Raw genomic sequence first — 17,428 nt, forward strand, 5'->3', positions numbered from 1 at the left:
TAATGCCTCTTAATAACTTGTGCAGTGCAAATGAGCAGCAGTTACTAAAATGATAGTTTGACTAAAACAAACAAGATGACAAATGTATCCAGTAGGAAGTAAATGACAGTATAACATACTAATAGGATCCCCACCAACTTTTTGCTATTTGTCCAGATAACTGCAGAATCAGGCCAAACATCTAAAGTCTAAAATAAGACTCAGCCACTAAAATTCACTGGAAGCTCTGACATTATATCCAAAGGCCGAGGGACCATATTATCTGCTTGATTTTTGCCCCAGAGATTATCTTAGTCTCCAAATCCACTGAGAGAATGTGCCTTTTCAATGAATGAATTTATCAGGTTTTTCAGGTCCTATTACAGGTTCAAGTTTGATTTGGCAAGAGAAAGGTGACTAGAGGAAGGAAGGCAATGACCTATTAGAAACAGACAGGAAGGCCCAGAAAAAAGCCAGAAAATTTCAGAGAAATGTCTTTCTCCTTTTAATCTTTTATTTTGGGCGGCGGGGGGGGGGGGTGTTAGTTTCTGGTCATTGTCCCCTGCAAATAAATAAATCCTGGTGTCTCCTTTCCAGGCCTGCGGCTCCTAGAAGCTGTCAGCATGAGACAGTAGCCACATCCCAGCTAAACCAGGTGAAGGTAGCCAATGGGTCTCATACCCTTGGTGAGTATGGGACTTTCCATGCATGCAAAGACAGACACCAGCAGACTGAGCAGAATAGCCCAAAAGAGGGTTTAACCATCAATAAGAGTTTGTGCACGTGCCGTAGAGAAAAGTGAGGGGCAGATCGGGCTCATCAACCTGGGAAAACAGCTCATCGTTGAGAAGGACAACTCTGATCCTAAACCTCTGCTGCCTTGTGGGGTATGTTTGGGAGAAGAGAAGTCTAAGGAGTAAACCCTACACAAATCAGGAGTGGAATCCCTAAGATGGTCAGATGGCGCCTGGTACACCTCCTTCCGGCAACTCCTGCAGCCCAGCTGGTGCCAAACGTCTTGCTCTGCCTGCCTTTGGACCACATCAGTGAGTCCAAGAGGAGAGTTTTGTCGTCCACGCGGCCCAGGACCTCCAGATACAGTGGTACCTCTAGTTGCGGACACGATCCATTCCAGGGTGCTGTTCGCACCCCAAAAAGTCCACAACTAGAGCGGGGCTTCTGCGCAAGCACAGAGCACAAAGTGCACCGAACGCTTCTGGTATGACTGTACACTGCCCAGGCTTGTGCCCCATGAAGGTCAACATCTATCTAGCTAGAAAGGATCTGGGATTACTCGTTTGGAAGAATTGCCTAGTAGTTTGTAGGAATGTCATACCACAAAGTTCACATTTTTGTTATGTACTGTAGGTGTATTCAATAGCAGCTGGAAAGGATCTAAGCCAGGCATTAGCAAACTCAGCCCTCCAGATGTTTTGGGACTACAACTCCCATCATCCCTAGCTAACAGGACCAGGGATGACGGGAGTTGTTGTCCCAAAACATCTGGAGCGCCGAGTTTGCCTATGCCTGATCTGAGGGGTCATCATCGGGTCCAGTGTTGGACCATTTCGATCGGATTCTCCCTGCTGATGTGGATAGACTCCTCCAAGCTGGTAGGCCCACCACCTGCCTCCTCGATCCATGCCCATCTTGGCTGATTAGGGCGTGCCCAGATATCACGCGGTCCCCCCTGGTTGAAATTATCAATTTGTCCCTTGGCACGGGGATATTCCCAGGGGGGCTGAAGGAAGCAGTGGTGTGTCCGCTCTTAAAGAAAACTTCACTAGATCCTTTAGATCTATCCAATTACTGCCCAGTTTCAAATCTCCCATATCTGGGTAAGGTAATTGAGAAAGCAGTTGCTGAACAGCTTGGTAGGTTTCTGGAGGAAACATCGGCTTTAGGTCCATTTCAGTCTGGATTCCGTCCTGGTTTTGGGACCGGGACGGCTCTGGTCGCCCTAACAGATGATCTCCGCAGACAACTGGATCGAGGCGGGTCAGGACTGCTGATCCTTTTAGATTTGTCAGCAGCCATGACATGGTCATGGTCGATCACGATCTTTTGGACCACCGTCTCGCAGACGTGGGGATACAGGACATAGCCCATAAATGGCTGTGCTCTTTTATCTCTGGTCGGGGACAGAGGGTGGCACTAGGGAGGGAGATGTTGTATCGCCACCCCTTGGTGTGTGGGGTGCCGCAGGGCGCAATCCTCTCCCCAATGCTTTTTAACATCTTTATGCGCCCCCTTGCCCAGATTGTCTGGAGCTTTGGGCTGGGTTGTCACCAATATGCTGATGACACTCAGCTCTATCTGCTGATGGATGGCCATACCGACTTGATCCCTGACACACTGACCAGATGTTTGGAAGCTGTGGCTGGATGATTTTGTGGGAGCCGATTGAAACTAAATCCTTCAAAGACAGAGGTCCTCTGGCTGGGTCAGGATGGTATGGGGATGAGGGACCAACTCCCTTCTCTTGCGGGGGTCCAATTAGTGCCATTGCCTTCCATTAAGAGTTTGGGTGTAATCCTTGACGCCTCCCTTTCCAGGGAGGCGCAGGTTACAACAACAGCCAAGGCGACATTTTTCCACCTTCGCCATATCAAGCAGTTGGTCCCTTACCTTTCCCGCCCCGACCTGGCCACAGTCACCTCCAGGCTACTGTAATTCGCTCTGTGCGGGGCTGCCCTTGAAGCTGTCCCAGAAACTCCAGCGGGTGCAGAATGCTGCAGCGAAGCTCCTCACAGGGTCTCTGCCATGGGAGCATATTCACCCAGTGCTTTTCCAGCTGCACTGGCTCCCGGTGGAGTACAGGGTCAGATTTAAGGTGCTGCTTTTGACCTTTAAAGGCCTTCATGGCCTAGGACCCTCGTACCTACAAGACCGCCTCTCCCGGTATGCCCCACGGAGGACCTTAAAGTCCATATATAGCAACACCCTAGAGGTCCCGGGCCCTAAGGAAGTTAGATTAGCCTCAATCAGAGCCAGGGCCTTCTCAACACTGGCTCCGGCCTGGTGGAACACTCTGTCTCATGAGACCAGGGCCCTGCGGGATCTGATTTCTTTCCGCAGGGCCTGTTAAGACAGAGTTGTTCCACCTGGCCTTTGGCTTAGAATCAGTTTGATTCCTTCCCCCTCTTTCTTTTTCCTTTCTCCTCCTGTGAAGAGGCTGCATCCTAATGTCTTAGGATCCTAATGTCTTAATCTTTTAAATTTTCTTTTAATCAACTTGTTTTTATTATTGGTTGTTAGCCGTCCTGAGCCCGGTCTTGGCTGGGGAAGGTGGGGTATAAATAAAACTATTATTATTTATTGTTATTGTTGTTGTTGTTGTTGTTGTCGTCATCATCATCATCATCATCATCGTCTAGTCCAAGCCTCTGTAATGCAGGAATCACAACTAAAGCATCCCTGAAAGATGGCCATCCAGCCTTTGCTCTCCAATGAAGAAGAGTCTACCACCTTCTGAGCTCATGCATAGATTTGCTCTGTGATTTTGTTTTAAGTGGTCCTCTGGGGCAGGTCAGCATGAAATGAAGGCCCTCAGAAATTAAAGGCCATCGCTATAGACTTTTTCTGCCAAGCACCTTCGTTGGCCTTTAAGTTACCCACTTCTCAAGGGGAAGCAAAGTACAGACACCTGCACTCCTTAAGTATGTGACATTTGTATCACTGCAGATAAAGTACCCTATTTTAAGTACCCTAAAATAGGGCTGGGGAACAGACTACTTGGCTGCAATCCTACATTTACCTGGGAGTAAACAGAGGTGCATACGGTTGGGCTTTTAGAATAGATGTCTTTATCTATCTGCCATCTAGCTGTACTTACAATTACGTTTTCATGTCAATCAATACACTGTGATATTTATATACCAGTATAAGTTCTAAGTCAGCAGCAGCCGGGCACAGAGCTCAGTGTCCTTGTTCAGTTGCTTTGACAGCTGATTCATTTCTGGCCAAGAAGTTACTACATCCTTGTCACCTCAAAACAACTTCCAATGAGACTTTAGAATATAAAAACCACAATTAAAAAAAGAAAGAAAGTAATGCCGTAAACATACGAATCAGTAGCAAGAAAACAGCAACAGCTGAATTAAGATGCCTGGGCAAATAATATTTTTAAGCTGGCACCAAACACTCAAAAACAACATATAGAACTAGACATATAGAGAAGGGCATTCCAGAGACTGGGAGCCAACAGGATATATTTTCCTGCCAATTAACATTAACCTCAATTAAGAGAGTAGGTTTTTTTTAAAAAAAAATTTCATTCAAAGTGGTACAGTTAGTCTCATTTCCCCATCCTTTTGCAGGCGGTGGGGGGTGGGGAGGGAATAAGTACATGGCAATATTTTCCTTCTGCTATTATACTGTTGTTTTGTTTAAATCTTTAATATTAATTGTGATATTTTTAATTCTTTCCTGGGACCTTTGGATGAATGGCAGACTTAAAATACCCCAGATAAATAAATGACATTTCACTTGTAACAAAGAACATCAGAGATGGAGAAGCGGGGGGGGGGGGGGGAGATGTTAGGGTAGCATCAAGACGGAGAGAGAGAGTTGGGGGGGTGATGCTACTCTATGGGAACAAAGATGCAACCTAATGGAATGTTTTGATTTTCCATATCAAGTTCTTTTCAAAACAAGGAATCTCATACTACAAGGTCCATGGCACATTTGATGGGTTATTTGATGTACCACTGAACACAACTTCACTATTAAGAAAAACATTCTTTTAAACCTTGAAATGGCTTGCATGCAATGCTAAGCCAAACCAAACCAAACCATGGCTAAGTAGGAATTAACCGGTGTGCTGGTGCAGTTAGATCTTCATGGCTGCTCCTCTCCTCCCCTCCTTCGGCTGCACTACTGGGAGCAGGAGAGGAGGCAAGTGGCCAAGATTTCCTAACTGTGCACCAGCACACTGGTTAATTCCTACTTAGCCATGATTGTGAATGAGGCCAAGTTGTAGCTCTTCTCTATTGTTTTGAAAAAGCTATACAGGAGGAAAGCTTGCTGTGGTCCACCCATCCCTAGAAACAACCATCTATTTCAGCCCTGCCACGATTACTCACATTGAGAGCTAATGGAGACCAATAAATTTAACAAGTGTCCAAACCATTTCATATGAGGTCTGTTAGATGCCAAGTTGCACTTTCTAGATTTACTAGCATGTACACAACTCTGGACACAACTACACCAGAACAAATGGCACAGTAAAGAAGTGTGGTTGCATAGGTTACCTGGCATTCATCTTTTACTTTTTCCTGAGAAAAAGCACTACGTTTAGAGATATCAGAGATATCCACTGCCCCGACTGGCACACACCATAAAGGTTATCTACGAGATGATAGGAAATGCCTTTTGCATTGCATGCTTTCATATGGCTTCATGAAAGTCTAAATGCATGCGAGGTGGCTCAAATAACGTGAACCATACAACACCAAATAAGTTTTATTCTGTACTGTTAGCAGAAGAGGACATCATCAACATACTTGCTGACAATGTAATTCTTCATACTTGATCAAACAGTATGATCAAAACAAGATGAAAGCTAGTAACTTACATCTGATGAAGGGAATGCAGATTAAGTGCAAGCAAGTTACTTTTATCTGGGGGTACCAGAGAACGTGGACGCGGGTGGCGCTGTGGACGCAGGTGGCGCTGTGGGTAAAAGCCTCAGCACCTAGGGCTTGCCGATCGAAAGGTTGGCGGTTCGAATCCCCGCGGCAGGGTGCGCTCCCGTTGCTCGGTCCCAGCGCCTGCCAACCTAGCAGTTCGAAAGCACTCCCGGGTGCAAGTAGATAAATAGAGACCGGTCACTAGCGGGAAGGTAAACGGCGTTTCCGTGTGCGGCTCTGGCTCACCAGAGCAGCGATGTCACGCTGGCCACGTGACCCGGAAGTGTCTCCGGACAGCGCTGGCCCCCGGCCTCTTAAGTGAGATGGGCGCACAACCCTCGAGTCTGTCAAGACTGGCCCGTACGGGCAGGGGTACCTTTGCCTTTTTACCAGAGAACGTGCGGTGAAGAATGGGCTCCAGCAACAAAATCAGTACTTCTGGCAGCATCTCAGACAATTCATGAAATGAGCAGCAAGCAATGGCCATAAATAGGGACACTGCCAAACATGCAAGTATTTTCATATACGTATGAGAAGCCAAGAATCCTTGCACACTTGCGTTCAAGTGTAAGTGACTGCTGGCTTATTCCATCCAGCTCTCACCTTTGGAGGGAGCTTTCAGTTTGTCTGCCAAGTCTCAAGCAAAAGTAGGAGGGTGCATAGGTAGGATAACTGGAGAGATGGGAGAAGTCTCTTCCTAACTGTAGAGACTGGTTTTTGTTTCTGCATCACCACTTCCAAGAAAGGAAGAACTGTAGCTGAGCAGCAGCAGATCCCAGATTCAAACTCCAGCATCTCTGGGTAAAGGCTGGGAAACCATGGATAGTTGCTGCCAGTCAGAGAAGACAATACTGACTAGGCTGATCCATGTAGCTGTGATCCCTGCACTGTAGGGAGCTGGACTAGCTGCCGCTTCCCACTCAGGGCAAGGCAACTTCCTATGGGCTTAACAGCAACACAGTATAGGATGCCAGGTTCCTTCCCTCTCAGTTTAACAAGGCAACTTGTAAATGGCTTCCTTCTTGCAGTGCCAGGAGGCCTGGGAAAGGTCAGGAACCTAGGAACCCATCTTGTACAGATATGGACAGAAAGTCTAACTGGCCCAATATTTTCTACACTAACTGGCAGCAGATATCAGACCAGTGATTCGTGCAGGCATTAAACCTTGGATCTTTTACATACAACACATATGCTCTACTACCAAACTTCTACAGTCCCTCCCCCAAGAGAGCAGATCAGATTCAGATTCAGAGTGAAGTGTGGAAGATTTTTTTTTTTGGGGGGGGGGGGGAGTGTCCCTGCTGTTTGAGATGAGAAACTGCTGAGGAATGTGGGAACTGCTGATACAGGGAATTTGCAGGAGGGGGGTTGCATTCTGGGTCATTGTGCATGATGGCAGAGCATGTATAAAAATAAATGCACACTAGCGCGCCCTGCCCCCTTTTCCTGCCACTTCTGGGTTTGTGGCGCTGTGCATGTGCATGGTCGCAAGTGCTTTAAACACACTGTAGTTTCAGATGGGATTCAACCTCATTAAAAGTCATGCTGTGCCATTACAGTTGAGTAGGACGTGTTGCTCATCAATAATCCAATTCCACTCTTTTTGTTAGCAATAAGGAAAGCGATGAGGGAGATGACAGAAAAGTGTGGGATGCAATGTCATCTAGCCCTCTGCACAGGAATCAAATGCTCACCAAATGGCTCACACCCTCGAACCTCCAGGAAGAATAGGCTCCTTCCGCAGGTCCCCTGGAAGCGCCCAAAGACCGGGGGCGGGGGGGTTACAGAAGCAGGCCGCTCGGATTCCCCCCTTTGCCTTCCCTCCTCCTTTCCATATGGATTACTAGAAGAGGAATGCAGGAGTTCTGGGCAAGAGAAAAGGCAGAAAGGAGCAGCGACGCCGAGGGAGCGGGGAGGCCGGGCGCGCGCGGGGCCGGGGCGGCGAGGGGGCGCAAGAGCAGCTTCCCGCGCCTGGGGAGGGAGTTGCGGGCGAGGCGGCGGGCGAGGCGAGGCCGGCGGGGGCGGAGAACCGGAAGGCCGGGCGGCGGCGGCCGGGCGAGGAGGGGGGCCCGGAGCCGGGGGGGGCGGCACTCACCGAGGCCTCGAGCCAGGCGGGGAAGAGGCGGCGAAGGAGGCGCGCTCAGGGCGGCGGGGGCTGAGGCATGGCGGGCTCCCTCCTCACGCAGCGACGCCGCCGGCTCCCCCGCCGCAGCAGCCGCCTCGCCGCCGCCCGGGCCCGCTCCGCCCCGCCGCGCCCACCAGCCCCGCGCCGCCTGCGCGTCCCGCCCTCCGGGAGGAGCCTCCGCCTCGCCGCGCCCCGGCCGGGCGGGAGAGAGGCGCGCCGCCGCCCCCGGCGGGGAACAGGCGCCCTGGCGAAGAGCCGCGCTTGGCGTCCTCGAAGCGCCCCTGAGGCGGAGCCCGCCGAGGGCCGCCCTTGGCGCCTTGGTCTCCGCGAAGCCCCCGCCGCTTCCCCCGAGACAGCTGCCTCCGAGGATCCCCCGCGCAGCCTGGCGAGGCGCTTGCGCGGATCCAGAAGGGGGAAGAGCGCAAGCTCGCCTGGCAGCGGCTGCCCAGGGCCTGCGCCAAACCAGAAGGAGCGAGCGAGCGGGTCGAGGCGGCCCCTTGTCGGAGCCCGGCCGGCGCGGACCGGGGCAGAGCTGCTCCTTCGGCCCCGAGGGCTGGGCGCTCCCGCCGGGGGGGCCAGAGAAAAAAGCGGCCTCCCGACCCCTCGACCCAGGTCCCCGCGGGGGCTGCCCGGATTTCTGTACTGCGCGCCAGGCAGGACTTCCCTTGGGATTTGGCCCGGCCACAAACACCCTTCAGAACAGCTACACACATACCAGGACTTGTGTTAGTGACATAACAAACTTTTTGTTGGGAAAAGGCTGCAACCACAAGAGCAGAAACCGCAACAGAAAAGTCACAGTGATCAGCTGCAGCAGCAGCCTGGTAACCCGAAGGAAGTGCATTGCAATGGGAAAACAGGGCCAGCCCTGCTTGGCTGGGAAAAGGGCCCTCACAGTGACCAGCCAGATGCCTAAGTGAAGCCTGAAAGCGAGATGTGGGGCTGAGTCCCACTACGCTGCAAAGCTTACCTTTAGGATGTTCTGCCGGCAACAATGACCTGGGGCTCCAAAGGTGCAGGGAAGACATCAGGCTAGAACCCAAACATCCCGCTCAACACAGCGACTCCATGGGCACACAGCCAAGCAAGGGATTCCTCGTGAAAAACGCCTCCTTCGCCTCAGCACTAATTTCCCCCTCTCTCACCACTGGCCAAGGTACCTTGCTGCTGGTGCAAGAGTAGCATTGCCCCAGTGGACATTGCCATACTGTGCTATTTCAGGGCCACACTTTGGGTCAGTTCCATCTTGCTCAGTATGGATAAAGTAGAGGACAGGATCATTGTGTGCAAGTTTTCCTAAAACACTCACCCCAGTCAAAGCAAATAATTGTTTCATTGTTTTCACATGCCAGCTTGTACAGCTCTGTGGCTGACAATGTAGAAGTTAAAACTGCCATCAGGTGCCCAGAAAAGCAGGTGTTGGGATTACCATCTGAGAAGCGGTCCCTGTTTATGTTTTCTTCTATTTCCATGTATATTTGTTTGACATTTTTCTGCTGCTGTGTCATTATCAAAGTATTCACTACATACTATTTATTTATCCAAAGCAAATAAAGAAGGATTTGCACAGATATGCATTCTGCTTAAATAAGCAGCATGGAATTCAACTTTTTCTTCCTGAAGGTTATATGACCTTATGGCAAAATGCCATTTTGTATGCAATTGGTATTTACAGTTTGAACTGATGCCATGTCAGAAAATTATCTTTTGGATCCAAGAAAAACAAAAAAATAAGAGTTCTTTCTGAAAATTAGAACATAAGACGTTACAGTAATTGCACCACAATTATAATGTAGTGGATTAAATGCTATTTTAAAAAGAGCTTCACTACAAAGTTGAAGAACAGCTATTGTTTACCGTATTTTTCACCCTATAGGACTCACCGTCCCATAAGGCGCACCTAGTTTTTTTGGGGGGAAATAAAGGAGAAAAAATTATTCCCCCCCCCCCAGGCGCCTTGCAGAGAGCTGCGTGAAGTCTGGGCGCGCTGAGCTCATGTTTGCTTCAGCAGGCAGGCAACTCTCCGCAAGCCGCAGGAGCCCGGCGTGGGCTCCCATGGCTTACAGAGATCTGCGCGAAGCCTGGAGAGCGAGAGGGGTCGGTGCGCACCAACCCCTCTCGCTCTCCAGGCTTCAGCGAAAGCCTGCATTCGCCCCATAGGACGCACACACATTTCCCCTTCATTTTTGGAGGGGGAAAAGTGCGTCCTATAGGGCGAAAAATATGGTAATACGTTTACACGTTTTCAGTGGAATCCTGTGTGTATTCAGAAGTAAACCCATTTAAAAGTTACTGCCAGGCAACCCGTAAAAGGGACGCGGGTGGCACTTTGGGTTAAACCACAGAGCCTAGGGCTTGCTGATCAGAAGGTCGGTGCTTCAAATCCCCACGACGGGGTGAGTTCCCGTTGCTCAGTCCCTGCTCCTGCCAACCTAGCAGTTCCAAAGCACGTCAAAGTGCAAGTAGATAAATAGGTGCTGCTCTGGCGGGAAGGTAAACGGCGTTTCCGTGCGGTGCTCTGGTTCGCCAGAAGCGGCTTAGTCATGCTGGCCACATGACCCTGAAGCTGTACGCCGGCTCTCTCGGCCAATAAAGCAAGATGAGCGCCGCAACCCCATAGCTGGTCAGGGGTCCCTTTACCAGGCAACTGAGCACAGGTTTGCAGCATCAATTCAATGGAAACTGTTAAACAAAAAGGTGTAATTTCTCTTTCTAATTATTGACAACTAGTAGCTATTGGGTCAATGGAAATCTGGATTCTGCAGTCGGTTAACTTCCTGTGAGATGATGCATATATCCTTAAACAGCATTGTTTGTTTCACTGAAAACATAGTAAGGTTCAGTAACCATGACAAATATGGGCAAAATTGGAAACAGAATGCAACAAAAATAAAACATAAGCGAGAATTAGAGGTCCTGAGACACAAATATTTATTGAAAAGTAAAGTGCAGCTCACGTGAGCTTTCAGTTGTCACAATCCTGCACATTCTGATACAACAGTAGTGAAAATATTTTAATAGCAGAATATCTGAGTACTTAATTATAACTTTCAAAATAACATTGCAGAATAAAATACTTTTTACACTTACCTGTTTAGGAGTATCCAAAACACTTAATGATCTGTGAAGAACTAGAAATCCTTTTCTCTCACACAATAGCTACAGTTTTCTGTCTATATGGACAGTCAACAAATGAGCAAACAATCTAAGCTTTCAGGGAATGAATATAAAGGCTTGACGCTGCTAACAGGAAAAGCATTATCTATCATCCTCTCTGTTCAGGATGTCACGGCAGATTCTTATTTTTCTGACTTACAAAAACAGGAATTGTCTCATGTGACACATCCATGCGAGCCAAATATTGTTGGTAAAGGGATTGTGCAACCATTTCAAATCCAATGTTTTATTACTATCGGTGATACTTTTCATTGTAAAATGACTTGAATCTCAGTCCTAGGCAGAAGTAGCCCCGATAAAGTGGGGCTTGCTCCTAGGGCAATTGCTGCCTTAAATGCAAAGACTTCATCCCTTACTTGGGATATTTGGTATTGCTGATTATGAATAGATCCTTCTTTGTCTAGAGAGATGCAATTGCTCAGCATCAGTACAATGGATACAGAACCATTGGGCAGATGGCTGTACATGGGCTAAGGCTCAAATCCATGCTAGGTCATGGATTCACAGGATAATCACTGTCTCACTTTCCCATGTGTAAAACTGAAATAATGAAATCACTGGGTTGGCATGGAGATACTGATGGTAACATTTCTTTCAGGGAACAACCGTTTTAAGTACATTGGTTTAAGTTGTTTTATCTTTACTGTAATTTTATTTTATTATTTTATTTAATTGAAAAGTGGTTTATGAAAATTCAAACCAAACAAAATACCGATTCTTGATATATTTTAAATGTTGCAATCTGCAGACTCTAACTCAGGGTTCGATGCGTGCCTACTTCACAAAGTTCTTTTTTTTGACATAGCATTTAAGTCTATAGGCTACTGTGAGTATCTGAATCATGTGACATCTGGCACCTCTTTTTAGTATTTTACACTTCAGTACCTCATTGAATTAATCTGGTAACTGTGATAAAGCAAATTTTATATATGCACAATGATAAGCACAACTACTTCCCCTCATTTAGAGAAGCCTCCAGGCATGAAGAGTCTGGTCCTGCAGATGATGTTGGACTCCAAATTCCATCTGCTCCAACCAGTGTGGTCTATTGCCCATAATGATGGGAGTTGCAGTCTAGCAGCATCTGGGCACAGGCTCCCCATCTCTCTTTTAAACGGATTAAGGCTAAGTCGGCAATCCTTTGCAAAGTTCCAGTGATCTCACTTGCACTTTGCAAAGTTCCATGACCCTTGCACTTAAGTAAACACATATAAGATCACAATGCAACGGTGCTTAAACCAGTTATTGCAATTTCACATACAGTATATCATTTGAATGTACTGACTACATTGGATGGGATATTTTAATTAGGTAATGCCGCCTCCAACAGTCCAGAAATAAACTCAGGTTACTTCACACCTGTTCAATTTTACCTATATGCCTCTTTCACAATAAGTTGTTTTCTTCCACAAATAAAACTGGAAAAGTCAAATAGGGTTTGAATATAATTGCTGATGTGTTCTTGTCCCTGGCAACTATGCCAACAATTACTGGAAAGCTAAAATGTTTGTGATGCAGTATGATTCATGAGTCCCTAGAGAACTTCTCTGAATACAGCTGCACATATGTGCAAACCTTTTAATGATACATGACATTAGCTTTTAATTCTTGAAGGAGGAGTGTAAAGCTACCGAAAAATAAAACCCAGGAAAGCTGCCTCATGAAATACATGACATATGAAAAAATCATAAAGAGGCATGCTATAATTTGTAACTGGAATCTCAAATTTATTTTGGGGGGTACGCATAATACTGAATTTCATTAGGATGAGATAACATGGAGGAAAGCAGCTAATTTCATGGCCTCTTCATAATTGCTTTGTGGATGATTCAGCCAAAGTTCAGCACTTTAAAATCCCACTGATTTTAAGAGAGAGAGAGAGTTTGGATTTGATATCCCGCTTTATCACTCCCCGAAGGAGTCTCAAAGCGGCTGACATTCTCCTTTCCCTTCCTCCCCCACAAGAAACACTCTGTGAGGTGAGTGGGGCTGAGAGACTTCAAAGTAGTGTGACTAGCCCAAGGTCACCCAGCAGCTGCAGGTGGAGGAGCAGGGAAGCGAACCCGGTTCACCAGATTACGAGTTCACCGCTCTTAACCACTACACTGTGCTGATGCAGTCAGTGGCATTCGAAGTTAACTACGGGTGGGTTGTGCTTTTTTTTCCTTGCAGTTTCAACCAATGTTTTCTCCTTTACAAAAACTTTCATTCCATATTTCTAGATTTAATATCCCTTGTTTTAATGCTACAAAAATGCACTAACAAAACAAGCCAGATGGACCAACTTCAGCTCCTACCTCCCATAAAACTCACTGGGCCATGCAGAAGAATGCCAAAACCAATAAAATATTATTATTTGCTGCTGTTCCTGCTTCTAATAAAAATCTCATAAGCAGGGATTCTTTGACAGCAATGCAAGATGTACATAAAAGACATTTTCCTCCTCTTTTTCTTAAAAAGGCTATTATGACTTGAAAATATATGGTCATGATTAGAGCTAATTTAGGATTAAGGCCATACATAGCTAAGAAGTAGATCATCTGCCTTGCATGCATAAGGTCAGTCACTAGCATCTCCTGATGGGACGGGGGGAAAGTCCAGGCTGAAATGCTGGAGAGCACATTCCCGTCTCCCACACACACACACACACACACACACACACACACACCGCCCTGCTTCCCAAGATCTCGTGGCTGTTTAGAACATAAAAACACAAGACGCATAACATAATAGTAAAAAGCAACCCCAGTCTCCCCAGCGAGCTGATTAGCAGTCATCTCTTGGGCAGTCACTTACCAGAACAGAGGACAGGAGCTCCACACGTCACTCAGTCAGCAGTGGCAGCAGCGGGCAAGCAAGCGGGAAATTGAGCCGGGTGGGTCCTCCGTGTTGTACTTCCTGGCACATTAGCAATGAGCTTTGGTTGCTGTTTTGGCAACAATAAAAATAGATTGGGGAGAGGATCGTCCATCTCAACACATAGGATTACATCCGCTGATTCAGAATGCCTATTAGCCACAAGCTGGTTTCCATGGGAGCACCATGTGAGATGATGGGATATAGCCTTGATTACTTAATAAATGCAAGGGCTTTGTCTATTATTTATTTATTTGTTGCATTTACAGCTCACCCTTTTCTCCAGGGAACTCAAGCTTCTTTCCCTCATTTAACCCCCACAACAACCCTGTGAGGTAGGTTGGGCTGAGAGGTCCAAGGTGAGCTTCATGGTCAGGTAGGGATTTGAACTCTGGTCTCCCAGGTGCTAGCCTGGCATAGAATCATAGAGTTGGAAGAGACCACAAGGGCCATTGAGTCCAACCCCCTGCCAAGCAGGAAACACCATCAGGGCACTCCTGACATATGGTTGCCATGCTAACCACTACACCACAGCGGCTCTAGGAAACATGCAAAGTCAGGAGCTGTTGCTGCTTTAGAAGGCAAAGAACCTTGCCTCCTCCCCCACAGAATGTGCTTACTGGCCCCCCAGTCAGATGGGTGGGGTACAAATAATAAAATTATATCATCATCACAGACATTGGTGGCAGCCAGATCTCACAGTAGGCCTTGAAATCTGCACACATGTTGATCAATGCTATTTCTATCAAGTCTCCAGTCTGAAACATTTTGATATGCAAAAGGGGAAAGACTGAACATCAGGTCAGGTTATAAGTTTCAGTTCAATTTCATTTTGCCAATTCCAGTGGTTTTATGTCAAGACAAAAATACTCAACTGTTTTTGCTCCTGCTACCTTCAGTACGGTAACAACACAGAAAGAAAGGGGTGTGCATTATTTAGCAGCTCAACATTTTGGCCTTTTAGAGCAGTTATACAAATGACAGGTTGGATTTGTTTGATTTATTATATTTCTATGCTGCTTTTCATTCAACGGAATGGCCAAGCGACTTACAAACAGCAAATAACAATAACATAATAGAACATCATAAATACAACAGAAATTATATAGAAAAATTAACAAATAATTGGTTAAGCAATTACGAATCATTAGTTAGGCAATTACAATTTATAAAACTATTAGAAAAACAACTGAAAAAATAAGCTAAATGGCTCAATTGCAACAAAAGTCATATTACAGGATTCACAAAGAACTACAGCATTCATAACCTTTAAACAATATTAACAGCAACCAAAAAATAAAGTACCGTAAGCCCTGTTGAATTCATACATATTCACTCCCAACCCCTGTGACTCCTCCTCTTCCACTCTATTTGGTTAATTAGAAGACACACGTCCCGATCAAATGACTTTGCCTGGAATATTTATCTAAGTCCCACTGATCTGTACATGGGCTTCTCGTTCTCTTCCTGGCTCTCAAATAAAAACCACTTTAAACTGTGAATATGTTACGTGGTGAGTCACTGCATAGAACCCAGGCTAGCCTCAAGTTCAAGAGTTTTAAGCACAGACACCATATTATTTCAGTAAAGTAAAAGATCCTCACTTCATGGGGATAAGATAACCATTTATTCATTGAACTTTTTAGCCAGCTCCTCATCATCTTCAAAACCATTATGACAGGTGACAAACTCCTCTAATCTAACTAAGTAACAGACAGGTGGGGGTGATCGGCATAAAAAGCAGTTTCTGGCTTTTTAAAAAAATGGACAGTGTACCAGCCATGGGCGTGGCCAGGATTTTTGTGGGGGGGGGCAGGCTTTTGTTAGGGGAGACAGAACCTCAGTTAAGTATTTTCATTGACGGGGGGGGGGGTAGTTGCCCCCCTGCACTACCCCCTTGACTACACCCATGGTACCAGCAGATGGAATCTGGGCTATCTCTCTCTTATGAAGCTAAAATCATTAACTGCTATACAGGAATTACTGTAGTAGGGGGTAACTAGATGTAATTCTATGCAGCAGTGAAAAACAACATGGATGCATGATTACAGTTTTCACATAAGATAGTGCATAAATAAATTGATGTGCAAATATTTTTACTTAAGAACAAAATCTGAATTTGAAAGTTTTAATTACTTCAACCAATAAGCAAATTATATAAGTTATATGCAAAGAAATTAGCTTGAAAAATTACTTTGGAAGTCAAGATTTACTGAAAGATGGTATTTTTTAAAAAATAAATAAATTACTGTAACAGCAGCTATAAGGGTGATATATTGATACTTTCTCTCTCTTCTATTTGCCTCAATTTAGAACGTATTACTGGTAGGTACTTTGAAATGTCTCATTGTTTCTGATTTAGGAACTACTGTTACAATGTTACTAAAAGTGTAAAATTAAAATCAATTTATAAAATCCATAAATATAGTAACACAAAAAATTAAAATAATCTTATTGGTTTTAAATACATAAAGTTGACAAGTTATATATGGGATTTAAAGTGGGGATTTTTGGTAATTTGTTTAAACAGAGTAGTTTCCCCCTCTCGAGTTTTTAATTTGTAAGACTCAAACTGGGTTTTTGAGTTTTCATGCCTTACATGTATGCATTACATGAGCTTCTGGTTGGTTACAAACACTTCTAGGAGAGTTCACTGTTATTAGTCATTCCAGCAATATGTCAGCAGAGGGCACGCATATTCATTCTAACAAAGCCCAACAGGTTTGATTTAAGCTACACTTCAAAACGCTGTATTTTCACTGAGGTGCTTCAGAAAAAAAATGTTAATCCCTCAAACTTAGAAGTCAGAGAGAAGAGTTCTAGCTTTGCCATCTTTCTGAAGCGCAGTGTCATTTTTCATGGTAGCTGTTAGACTGTTGCAGCAAAAAGAAAGAATCTTGGGGCGCCTTAACAGCTGCAAGATTTGTCATCACATGAGCTTTTCAAGGACTCCAGTGCAAGCAAGGTTATGCCACAAGAGACGCTAAAATCTAACAGCCCCGCTAGATCAGACCAAAAGCTTATCTTAGTCTAGAATTCTGTTCCCACAGGGATCAATCCAATGCCTATAGGAAGCTCACCAGATTTGGGTGCAACATGCCTCTCCCAGAGGTAATTTATAAACATGTCATAGACAGACTTATTCTCCATGAAGTTGTCCTTTTCAAGCTGACCAAGTTGGACAGCCCTCTCTGTATCTTGTGGCAGTGAATTCCATAGTTTAACGAAGTATTTCCTTTAGTCTAAGCAGCCCTTAGGATACCAAATACAAGGAGGGAAGTCTTACTGGGAGTGTTATTTTACAGACATTGCAACCCTTGCACCTGAACAATGTAAGTGAAGTGGGCACAGGACGAGGATAAAAACCTGCCTCAGCTCTGAACATTTATTTGCCCAGAAGGTCTGGTTGAGCTTGGTGCTCACATTACTGAAGCAGCCTACATTAGACTCTTATGCCCGTCATGGCTGGCACCTAAGTGCAGTGTTTTGTCTGCAACAATCTCCATTATGAAACTGGCATTTTTAGCCCACCAGAAGAGTAGCTTATGGGCATAGTAACAAAGCCCACCCATTAGAGGCCCAATAAACCTAGCACCCCACTCAGGTGTCTTTTGTCATGCATTTCTTACTCAGTTTGCATACATTATTTTTCAGGTGCCCA

At 45.8% G+C, this 17,428-nt stretch overlaps 2 protein-coding genes across 6 annotated transcripts in view; one reads left to right on the forward strand and one right to left on the reverse strand.

Moving 5' to 3' along the window:
* CEMIP2 (cell migration inducing hyaluronidase 2) overlaps nucleotides 1–13,809 on the reverse strand; it is a 58,845-nt gene extending 45,036 nt beyond the window's left edge. The window contains exon 1 of one of the 5 annotated variants that reach the window (XM_083403332.1): nucleotides 13,708–13,809. The gene's annotated coding sequence lies outside the window, so the exon portion shown is untranslated. Of the gene's footprint in view, nucleotides 1–6,212; nucleotides 6,434–7,303; nucleotides 7,858–10,824; nucleotides 11,052–13,707 lie in introns of those variants that run through there. The other 4 variants (XM_083403330.1, XM_083403329.1, XM_083403331.1 and 1 more) reach the window with 4 other exon arrangements.
* Nucleotides 1–17,428, forward strand: part of GDA (guanine deaminase) — a 462,724-nt gene that overhangs the window by 328,350 nt on the left and 116,946 nt on the right. The window lies entirely within an intron of this gene.

This window comes from Podarcis tiliguerta (assembly GCF_965153285.1).
Source record: "Podarcis tiliguerta genome assembly, chromosome: 11".
Taxonomy (NCBI): domain Eukaryota; kingdom Metazoa; phylum Chordata; class Lepidosauria; order Squamata; family Lacertidae; genus Podarcis; species Podarcis tiliguerta.